Source organism: Gallus gallus, chromosome 2 (assembly GCF_016699485.2).
Source record: "Gallus gallus isolate bGalGal1 chromosome 2, bGalGal1.mat.broiler.GRCg7b, whole genome shotgun sequence".
Classification (NCBI taxonomy): Eukaryota; Metazoa; Chordata; class Aves; order Galliformes; family Phasianidae; genus Gallus; species Gallus gallus.
This window is the reverse complement of record NC_052533.1, coordinates 138,634,249-138,645,835: the sequence shown is the minus strand read 5'-3', so window position 1 is coordinate 138,645,835 and position 11,587 is coordinate 138,634,249. Positions and strand designations below refer to the sequence as shown.

The window sequence follows — 11,587 nt, the reverse complement described above, 5'->3', positions numbered from 1 at the left end:
AGGATTTAGAAAACTTGTTGTGTGGCCTTTCTTGTGATCGAGTAACTCAGCAGTGGGCAACTCTGTCACCAAGATACAAAATCAGTCCCAGAAGCCAAATTTGAAAACCTGATTTTAGTGCTGAGCATCATCAGTGGTGTCATTAACTGTGGGATTTGAGTCGTTTAGGTGGAACATTCTTGAAGAGACCGTGCAAAACTGCAGTTCTTGGCTGGAGAGAGCCCCTTTCCTCCTGCTGTTTGATAGGCTCATGAACTTACAGTTTCACAGTAGCTCCCATTTCTGAGTGAATACCTCATTTCAGTGCTGATGTGGCACAGCTTCAGCTCTGGTCCCAGCTGGAAGCTCAGCTGCAGTGAGATAAAGGGATGGTTGTTTAAATGCAGAGCTTCCTACGGGCATCAGCAAGGCTATGGCAGCAGAAAACCATCAAGGCAACAGGACTTCCTTGTTCCCCTTCTATTAAGGCTTTCCCACCTCACTTCTCACCACCTGAACTGTGTTTAGCAAGAAGATATTATCTCCTATTTCAGAGTTATGTGAGACTGGTTTGAGATTTGGCTGTTTATACAACTCTTCTCAAAGGTAGATAGCCTATGGTGTAACTTACTACTGGCTGAGGGTATGATGGAGTTAATGAGATTTCTATTCAATAAACTGTACTTTTTGAACTAGTAAGAGATGTGTTCCAGGACTCAGTGTAATGAGAAGTGAAACCTACAAGGTGCTGAACACCTCCTGTGCAATACTGAGAAGTCTCAGAGTCTGATGGAAGATTGTCACAGTAATCTGGCTTTACAATCATAAATTTGAAGTTCGAAATGTCACCTAGCAGAGGATATATGGAGGATAACAAAGACAAAGAAACCTTTCTGGCGCTTAAAATCTCATGAGAGAAAAAAAAAAAATCCATTCTTCTCTTGCTGAACATTTAACAGGAGAAAGAAGGAGGAGGGAACACATGAAATATGTTTTATCTATTCACCTACTTTGGCAATTAAGATTGTAATCTAGATGATTACCAGAGCTTGTAATGAGATTATACCCTCCATTAAAAAGAATGCTCCAGTGTTGCAGTGAAGAATGCTTTGGATCTATTTAGTATGCTATCTGTCTTAGCAGAAAGCAGCAAAATGCATTAAACACACCAGGAGATGATCTTGTAGACATAAGCTCTCAGTCTGAGCTTCAATAGGCTGAGCTGGCACTGAATTTGTAGTTCCCTTCTCATCAGTATTTCTAAGCAGGTCCAGTTAGAAAATAGTTTCCATAATTCTCAATTGTTCCCCAGGTCCCATTTGGAAATAAGTCCTCTTCCCCTTTTCTTTGAAGAGCAGAACTTTCCGAAACATTTGCAGACTACTATTTCATTACAAAGAAATCCAACTAAGACATAGTCCTGAAAAATATAGTTTAAGTTTTTGTTACCTATTAGTTCTACAGCTGTTAGCTTGTAAAGTTGTAGTAATTCTGTTTCTGCAGTGGAAAGACAGACTGCAAAAGTATCTGGTTGACATTGGGTGTTTCTGGTTTATAAAAGATGCTGAGCTGCTGCTAGATGGCAATACTGTTTCTGGAACAGCATCTTTCTCTGGGTATCCATCAGCTGAGTTTCAGTAAAAATACACAGCAGTAGCACAGTGAGTAGGACATAAAAATCAGAGGAGGTGTCGAGTGCAATGTTGTCATAATGGTACCAGCCCACTGAGACCCAATGAGAAGCACAGAGAATTGCTGATCACAGTGGTACTTCCTTCTCCTGTTTCTCCTGAATATGCCAGCGTTTATCCACCCCCAGGGGCTTTTACTCTCCTAGAATGTGTAGCACATGCAATTCTATGGTGACCTTTCATAGAATCATAGAATCATTAAGGTTGGAAAGACCATAAGGTCATCTAGTTTGAACATCAACCAATGTCTGACTGCTCTAGACCATGCCACTCAGTGCAACATCTACTCTTTTCTTGAACATCTCCAAGGACAGTGACTCCACCACCTCCCTGAGCAGCCTGTTCCAAAGCCTCACCACTCTTTCTGAGAAGAATTACTTTCTAATATACAACCTGAACTTCCCCTGGAACAACTTAAGACCATTACCTCTTGTCTTATTGCTGTTTCCTGAGAGAAAGGGGCAAACCCCCATCGAATCATAGAATGTCTTGGGTTGGAAGGCAAGAAAGAACAAATATAAAGTTAACATATGGAGAGAAATGTAGGAACAAGAAGCATTCCTGTACACACTACTTATCAGGAATGAGATGCTCGGGTTATAATACAAAAAATTCCATCAACTCGGTGAAAAAAAGTCAACCTAATGCTCATTAGAAGTCAAAACTGTATGTTACAAATCATTAAGAGAAGAATAGAGAATAAAATATTCTGTGTGGAATACAGTCTCCTGAGAGCAAAGTATATTTTTAGTACTCCCATCACTAAGATGTGAAAGCAAGAAAAGGATAGACAATGTGGATATTCAAAACTGTGGAATGGCTTCTGTTTAACTAAAAGTGTAACGGCAAAGGAGGTGTGGGAGCCAATTAGGCTTAAGAAACTATTAAAAAATTATGTAAGATGCACTAAAGATTACTACATGCAAAGTTACTTCCATTGCTGAGTAAAGCTATGAACTGTAGACTGTTAGAGAGCAAAATATCATTCATATGCTTGTTTGATTCTTATACCCCTTATGTGGGCATCTGACAATGGATGAAAGCCCAGTATTGAGTTGCAAGGACCTCCACCTGACTTCAGAAGTACACTCTTGCTGAGTTGATGCCACCAGATGTGAAACTTAGATGGAGTTTAAGCTGATATTGGTTTGTTGCCTGCGGTCAATCAGGGATCAGGAGCAATGCTGGGTGTGGAACATAAAAAATCCTTTCTTCACCTCTTAGCCTTGTAATTATTTCATTCTTAAATAATATTGCAGATACAGGTTTGTAATCAGCCTTGGAGAAAAGCCAGAGTGCATACTTCAGTTCAGTCTAGTGACATAGTTTTAGGAAAAATCTTCCCTTTCTTTCTTTTCTTTCTTTTTTTTTTTTTAATTGTATTTTTATTTATATTTATTTATTTTTATTTTATTTGCAATAAGTTAATAAAGGCAAAGTTTCTAGTGCATCTGAGCTTGAGTTTCCATACAAACCTGAGATTCTTCTCTTACTGTAATCCTAGGAGCTCACAGCTTTAAGACAGCTAATGTTCAAATCCTCTACACTCTCCTCCCCCCCCCCCCCCAATTATTTCTCACACAGCAGAGAAATAATAAACAGTGGTCCTCTCCTCCATCCAAAACCACTTTGCTGTCTCTTAAGAGTGTGAAATATTCTGTCACTGCTCTATTACTGCTAGGCTGGAGCTGAGACCCAGCAGCACAGAGCTCCAGTGCTTCAGCTTTGGCCTTTTATCTGTCCTGCAATCCTTATGCAAGCACCGAGGAAGGATACCCCATGGTTTTCTTCTGAACACTCTAGAACTAATGCAGAGAGATAGCTAGAATAGGAGGAAAGTCAAGCAGTGTGCTAAGACAAGGCTAAAGCAAGACTTGCAGTCCTATGCTTCTGCAGTGATCTTGGGATGCTGTGCCACCTGGCATGCATTCTCTGTGCACCCGTGTCAGCCCTCTGAAACAGCCCTAATTGAGAATATGAATGTGACTCGAAGTCACCTTGGTCTCAGATCTTGGGCTGCAGGTCCTGTGCTGCGGCTGTTGGAGAACTTAGCCTTGGGAAGGCTCTTTTACCACTCCTGACTTTAGTGAGATCTAGTTCAGGCCCCCTGTGATCTCTTTCACACTGTATTGATTGTTACTTCACCTCAGCAAGTGATTAAGAGGTAAGGAGCAGTGCAGTAGCCATGAACTGCCCCAAGCAAAACATTTTTTCTCCTTTCTTTTTCAATTGTGAATTTCGTACTAAACCTGGGAATAAATCTATCTAGATCAATTCTGTCTCACTGTCATCTGAGGCAATATACTCCCTTTACGCTGTTCCCATCAACTTGGGGGGTATTGTTTATTGGGGATTTTTAATAGTGAAAAAATAAATGAACGAACACGATATAGGGGAAATCCATCGATCATATAGGAATCTGTAATTTTATTTATTTATTATTTATTTATTTATTGGGGGGGGATCCTACATTTCTGTAGAGGATTGCCCTTTAGCATTCATTCATTAAAAATATGCATGTCAGTGATTTATCCATCACATGCACACTTTAGATTTTGTAACATTGCCATTGTAAAAGTTTTTCTTTCAATTGTCTATAAATCATCATGGTCTCAGTGTTTTCTACTGCCTTGCTCTGCTGGCTTGATTTATTTCTGAATTTTACATTTGTGAATAGGAGAATAATCAATCCCTGGAAGTTTATTTTCAGTTTATCAATTTGTTCTCAAGAACTTTCCTCTACAGGGCTTCACAGGATGCTTCTGTCTGTTTTCTTTCATGTTGGCAGGATTAATCCTGTTAATCATTGCCCTGATTTCTTTTTTTGAAGTGTGAGCTTTATTGTATTGCTTTTATAGTTGTTATCAACTTGGAAACTGAAATTCCCAATTTCAAGTACAAAGGTGACTAGAAGTTGATATGAAGGTCGTTAAGAAACCTATTCCAACATGATTGCTCTGAGCACAGTTATAGCGTACAGACACTGAGCCCCTCAGCTCAGCCTCCTTCAGCTGACTCTGTAGTTTATACAGTACTCTATCAAAGCTCTAGAGTTAGACTTTTGCTCTGCATTACCCTCTGAAGTACCTTTCCTTTCCACTCAATCGTAAAGGAACCTTAGGGAAGTTTTCCCGGCCATGAAGTCTGTTCTGAACAGCTGAACTCATGCCCACCTGTGTGCTTGAATACCCAGTTCTGAGGAAGGATACTCTAGAGAAGGAAGGGAGCAGCCAGGGGCTTGTACTTCACTCTTCTGGCTTTCTGCAGGGATAATGGAGAAGGGAGCAGTGCTCAAACATGGCAGCCAGGCCAGTGCCCTGCTCTCAGAGATCTGCCAGTGTTGTAGGTCACAGAGTAATCTTCTGACATTTCATTCTTTATCCTAGTACCTTAAAATAAAAGGCTTACTTGAAGCCTGCAGCAGAAATACATATATATTCTCAAATTAGTTCAGTGTCGTTTTTCTATCACTTTGGATGTTCTTCTTATTCATTAAATAGCGTCTTCCATCTTAATTTTCTCCCATTTTTCATGTGTGCAGGTATTTCTCTGTGTCCTTACAGGCCAAGAGTATGTGCAGTAAGGGACCACAGCACCTTTTGGGTCTGGAGCTGATATTGGGCCACCTCTCCGAACCATTCTAGAAGAAGTCACCCTGGGTAAAAAAATAAACACTTGGCCTACTTTCATGAGAATATTCATTCTTATACATTTTTATCATTTTCCCTCTCATTCACCCTCCTAAAGATAAGCAGTCCTGGTCTTTAACAATTCTGTATTTTGGTATCCTACTTTGATCCCTACAGTTCCACAGTTCCCTTTTGGTGTGTTGTAACAAATGCTGCATCCTCTGTTCCAGGAACAGCTACACAATCAGTTTATTATGCACCGTGTGTCTGGCACTGTTCTTTATGCTGCTCCACATGCTTGCAATTCCCAGTCAACCTTTTTCAATCTTTTTTTTTTTTTCTTTCTTTCTTTTGTGTAGCTGAACATGGAGCCAAAATCTTCACCACGCAATACTGAAAGAGCCATATCTTTATTTCATTGAAACTAATGATTTCGAAACCTTCAGGCGTTGTGACTACTTGACTTCTTTTCGGACAACGTTTCTTACTTTGTACATAGGTCCACTGTTGTGTAGTACCAATATTATTCCTGGCATTTAAATAACAGAGTGATGGGAACTTTCAGAAGGGTAAAACGATGACAGATCTGGTGGTACGCTAAGTGATACTGCATATACTCAGTACTATGCCATGTAATAAAACTGACCTGTTTTACTGACAGGAAAGAATGGCTACACACTTATACTTTTGGGGCAGTATTTGTTTCTCTGTATCTTCCATGATAGATTGATACCTGCCAGCTGTCAGGGTGTGTTGCTGGAAATGTCTCATTTCACCAGAGAAGCAATGCATATCAATGGGCTACTGATTCATAAAATGAAGAGTTATTTGTATTCTAAATAACATAATGACACAGTAGGTACTGAAAAAAAAAAATAAGTTCAATTGTTGAGAGTATCTGAAAAATGGCAATAATTTTATGGTTAAGATTTAAATGTCACTAGAAAAGTTCAGATTCTGACCTACCTTAGAATGTCATAGCTAGAAGCTGATGGGAAGAATAAATTAGCTTAAAATGGAGGAATACAAATTTGAAAGGGTTCCAAAGAAAAGTGTGACTTCTGCTACTAAAATCCCTACTCAGCATTCAAAATATGAAATGTCAGCTGTAATAATCAAAGATATCTCTCTTACTGCAATACAGATTATGTTTGCAGTTATGATGGGCCAAGTATTTTAGAGAAAGTGTGTTAGTGGAAGAACTATTCTTATTAGACCAGCTGATACATTTGGTAAGACATACCTCAAAGAAAATTCCAGGCACACAAAGTTTTTCTCATATCTCTTCTGTTTAGTAGAGGTTATTCTGAGATTGTTCTTTTTAGTTGTAGAATATATTAACTGATAGCTGGTTTATTTTGTCAGTAAATCAGTTCAAGAAAGATGACAAGGCATGTCTTAAGCAGGCGAGACCCCAATACATTTGATTTAGCAAAGGCAACTTTGTACCTAATGATGTTGCAGAGCAGAATATCCCACAATAGATTACAGAAATCAAAATTTTCAGCTGCTGGCAGAGAATATGATATTGTTCGTTATTCAAAATAATAATAATAATAAAAATATATAGAGATGGGTACCTGACTGCTTTTAGGGACAAACTGACTGTAACTCAATTTTCTTTGTCTTTTTTGCGCACAAGGTCACTTTGGTGTCTAATTCAGCATCCTTTTCTTTGGTTTATCTTTTCAAAAGACCTGTAAGGCTACCATTTTCCTGGTTTTGTTGTTGTTGCTGTTGCTTGGTTTGTTTCATTTTGTTTCTAGTTTTCCAGACACCGGGAGCTCAACTGATGCAGAAAAAAACTCAGCCCAATTTTCTCAGTGTCACTCTAGGAATCGATTTATACTGTCAAGCTGGCAACAAATAAACAAACAAAAAACCCTATCTCTACTTTGAATAGATATTAGCCCTACTGAACTTGACCCTGACCTAAAAGAAGTCACTTCATCATTTATATTTTTGAGTTATGGGAAACCTATCTGAAGCCACCTTTCAGAAAAACTACCACTAACTGAGCCTTTTCCATGGATTTTCCTTTGCTTGTGAGCTAGTACTTAACATATTATTACCCAAAGACTGCATCCAACTCAACGTCATTTGGGCAGAGAGTGGCTGGTGGCTAGTTGTTCTTTCTGCAATAAATGGCACAGGTAAAGAAACTTAAAGTCTCAAATGCCGAAGATGCCATATGAGGGGGAATTCCTCTCATTCTTCTGTAGATGCTGTTACACCAACCTCACATGCACTTCAGATGCACAGGATCTGTATAGTGCTGAGCGCACCTCAAGTACACAGTGCCTCCCTCATTTATGGCAGTAAGAAGTGGCAAATGTTCATCAAGAATTTCCAACTTTATGTGTGACCCTGAAAGGACTGACTTAATAAAGGAAAAAGTCTTGGCTTCTCCATAGGTCTGAATCTTTCCCTAATTTTTTGGCTTTGATGATTTATCTCTCAGCAATTACTCTACCCCCTTCCTAATCCCTTTCTCCCGAAGGCTCAGTGGGGTACAAAGGGAGGAAGTGCAGGAAGCCAATGCTGCTTTTGAAGTGAATTACATCTCTTTCATTTTGTTCTGCTATGTACAATTTGATCTTTCTTATCAGCGATATATCCTGAGGGACTTACAGTACCTTGCTCCACAACTCACGATGGGAGAGGTTGCAGCCTTCAGGAGCCACAGCTTACAGCACAGCCAAGGCTGTCTGCCTTCGTGCTTACAAGCCAAGCAGATGAAGGCATCCTCTTTGACTGACAAGCAAAACTGTCACATTTACGGGCATTGAGATTATTCCGATTGGTTGAATTTGGAGCCAGCACAAAAGGACAACATAATTTTTATTTTATTTTTGCCTTTTGTTTGACATTTAGAACATGAGAAAAAAATACCCTGGCTGTGGTTAATCATTGCAATTTAAGGAATGACTCTGGGGAAACCACATCTAAGAATCATTCACAAGATACAGTGCAGGACAGAGAGAAATGCTATTTATCTGATGTGTGGGGAAAATCTAATTAAACTCTTTGCTCGATTAAAGTAAACAAATGCCTCCATAAAAATGTCTTTTGTTGATATTCTGTAGTGCTTGTCAAGTCATTCTTACAGGGCTAATTGGGAGTCCAAAGCAGCTTCCCTGTGTTATGCTATGAGTTATTGTTTGTTGGTCCAGGGGTCAGGCATTAGTCTGAGAAGGAGTGGACTGGCCCTGTTGATGGCTTAACTGTTGTCTTGCTGTGAAAGCTGGGAGCATTGATTTTATCTAGTTAGATTTATCCTTCTGACTATATTGTGCATTTCAGTCACCACAGAGACTTGGTCTCTGTAGCAGTGCCTGGCACAGGAGACTGGTGTTTGGCATCTCACACTTTCCAGCCAGCCAAAACCATGCGTGGTGCCAGCTTCAACTTACCCTGAGAGAGGAAACCGCCTTGGTTTTCAGATAATCCGTGGGAAAGCAGCATGTCAGATAAAATGAAGCACAACACAGCAGTCAGGATGTGCATTTTGTCCCAGGTTTGCTGCTGGTGCTCATTGGCTGTGCAAAGAAAGCTGTCTGAGCAGTTCTCTTCTGACACATAATGTGGAGTTGCAGGGTAAAGGGCTTGGTTGAAAGCTGAATGGTATGTGGACAAAATCCCTGGCTCTACTGCACCAAAAAATGCCATTTAAATGCAGTAATAGAGTTGATTTAGTGCAGAGTGGAACTTTTTATTGCTGCTGAAAGCAGCTAACAAGCAGTTTAGGACTAAACTGTGTGCATGTATTAATAAACAAATGACCCAGCTAACGAGCAGCGTGACCCAGTATCATGCTGTGAGCAACTTGGAGAGTTCAAGTGCAGCTGATGGAAAGTACTCCTCTCCTCATATCACCTTTTTTGTGGCTGTTAAGGTTGAGAAACTCTTTAAACAAAAGCATAGAATGCCTTTTTAGTTGTATGAGGTGACAACTCTTCCTTCTACTGGCATTTTTAACCCCAGTTTTTAGGCATCTCATGCTGGTTGTTCTCACAAGCATCAGGGACCATGAGATGGATGTTGTGCTGTAAAGTGCATGTTTTCTTTTACTTTTTGCTACTTTCTTGCCATCTGCTGAGTCCTGTGATTCCACATCTGAGAGTGAAAGCTAGCTGAGTGCTGGGGAGTCTGGGATCTTTATGGTCCCATCACCTACTGTAAGTGCAGGTACTTATCTTCAGTGATTGGTCTAATAAAATATATCTCCCCAACTTACAGACCATGCCTCCCAAGCATTTACCTGACTGTTATACTAACACATAGGCACCAAACCACCAGAACATTAAGCTTTACAATGCCCAAGTGAGATAAGAAAAGGTGCTTTCTTTGTATTGAAGGAAAGAAGGTGTCACATCCTCACTGTTACATCACAGCTCCTGCCCAGAGTCACTAGGAGAAATCACAACACTCAAGGTGGGTGCCCTGCCTTATTGCTCCCTTCTTTGGCTGTAGCTGCCTAACCTAGGTGGTGTGACTGCTTATCTCCATCCATCACACGGGGAGCCTTTGGTACACAACAGATGGTCTGAATTGCTTGAATGTCATAGGACTCATAAGGCCTAATTTTAGGCCCTTTTGGTTTGTGGCCCCAAATGTGGCCCTAAATAATGGTCAAGGTCATACAGAAATCAAGTCCTATTTTTCAGCTTTCCTGCGGATTTCCTAAATATTGCATGATTTCTGTTTTTCACTGCTGTTGAAATAATAGTTATGGGACACCAGAAAGAGGGAGTTGTATTTACTCCTTTTTTCTCTTTTACCTTGCTCTTCTTTGCCTTTTCCTTTTCAGCACTTGATTAACTATTCACAGGAGAAAAGGCAGGTTTGAGATTCAAGTATAGAGGGGATTATTTTCCTAAGACTACAGATCATCAAAGGCAAATAGCAAAAACCAGAATGATCTAGGTTCAGTTTTGGATGTATTCTATAAAAAACAACAACAACAACAAACATAATTTACTTGGCATTTTGAGGTAAAAGCCAAAAATATTGAAAAGCAACTATTTATTACTGGAGAAACATAAAAGCTTGAAAGGTTAAAAACAATCAATTAGCAATACTCACAGAGTCTCAAGGTTCCAAATCTCTGCTTCATCATTGCATATTACTGTTCATGCAATTTCCACAGAGAGGAAATAATTGCCTTGGCACTCACTGATTTAAAAATCCTTTTTTTTTCTCAGGCTGACTTGTACTGTTAACAAACCTAAACTACAAAGTCTTAATGATTGAAAATCAGATCTAAATGCCAAAAAACCTTTTACTGTGTGCTAGAGTGGCCTCACTTACATCTGGAAAAACAGAAACTCTTATCTTGTCATTTTTAATTTCAGCTCACAAGTCATAACCCAGTAAAGCTCCTGTGTCGATCCCAAAGGTTCAGCCCAAGCAGAGAACCTAGACAATGCATGACTTGATACAACATCTGATGAAATACAAGGTTTTTTTGGGGTTTTTTTTTTTTTTTCCGTTTTTTTTTTTCTTCTTCTTTTTGGAATTAATATTTAAAATCCTTTTTTTCCTTCTTCTTCTTCTTTTTTTTTTCTTTCTCTTTTTCCTTTTCCTAGAAAGATCGTATCTGTGTGCAGGTAGAAAAGGAATTGTCATATTTTTAGCCAAGCTACCTGATGGGGAATATTGGGAGGAAAGTAAAACTTTCAATGTTATTCTGGATCAACAACCCCTAGAATCACTTGAACAACCATCTTTAATGATCACCTACCAAGCACTTTACCCCCTCCTCCTCAGTGTACTTTATTCTTCCTGATTAATGATAACCTTAGAGTTTTTATACTTTGGGTATGTTGCAGGTATGTTGATCTATTTATATTCATCGTGAAGGCAATTCTCTTCTAACCAGAGCCACCTGAGCTTTCCATCCTCTTCTGTATTACCACCAAAGGTCTAGCAGGAGTACCCACTTTGTACTTCCCAGAGAAAAGCTGCTTTCTTCTCTAGCTCTAAAGTCTGATCTCCTTTTCCACAGCTGGCTCTGAAGACAGGTGGGAAGAGAATGCAGGTGTACAGAAGTCAAGAGTAGGATTGCTGGGGCTGGCGTGACCCAAAGAGGGCAGAATCTTTTGCAGGGTCAGTTGTGATAGAAAAAGGGGAAATTGATTCAAATTAAAAGAGGGGAGATCTATACTAGATACAAGGAAAAAGTTTTTTACAATAAGGGTAGTGAAGTACTGAAGCACTGGAACATGTTGCCCAGAGAGGTGGGGGATGCCCCATCCCTGGAGACACTCGTGATCAGGCTGGACGGAA

The 11,587-nt window shown here is 39.7% G+C and overlaps 1 long non-coding RNA gene across 1 annotated transcript; it reads right to left on the bottom strand.

Moving 5' to 3' along the window:
• Positions 1-99: 99 nt before the first annotated feature.
• Positions 100-1,786, bottom strand: LOC121109827. The gene is made up of 2 exons (XR_005857524.1): positions 1,429-1,786; positions 100-350 (listed from the first exon to the last, which is right to left on the bottom strand). It is a non-coding gene; the product is annotated as an uncharacterized LOC121109827 (long non-coding RNA).
• Positions 1,787-11,587: the final 9,801 nt, after the last annotated feature.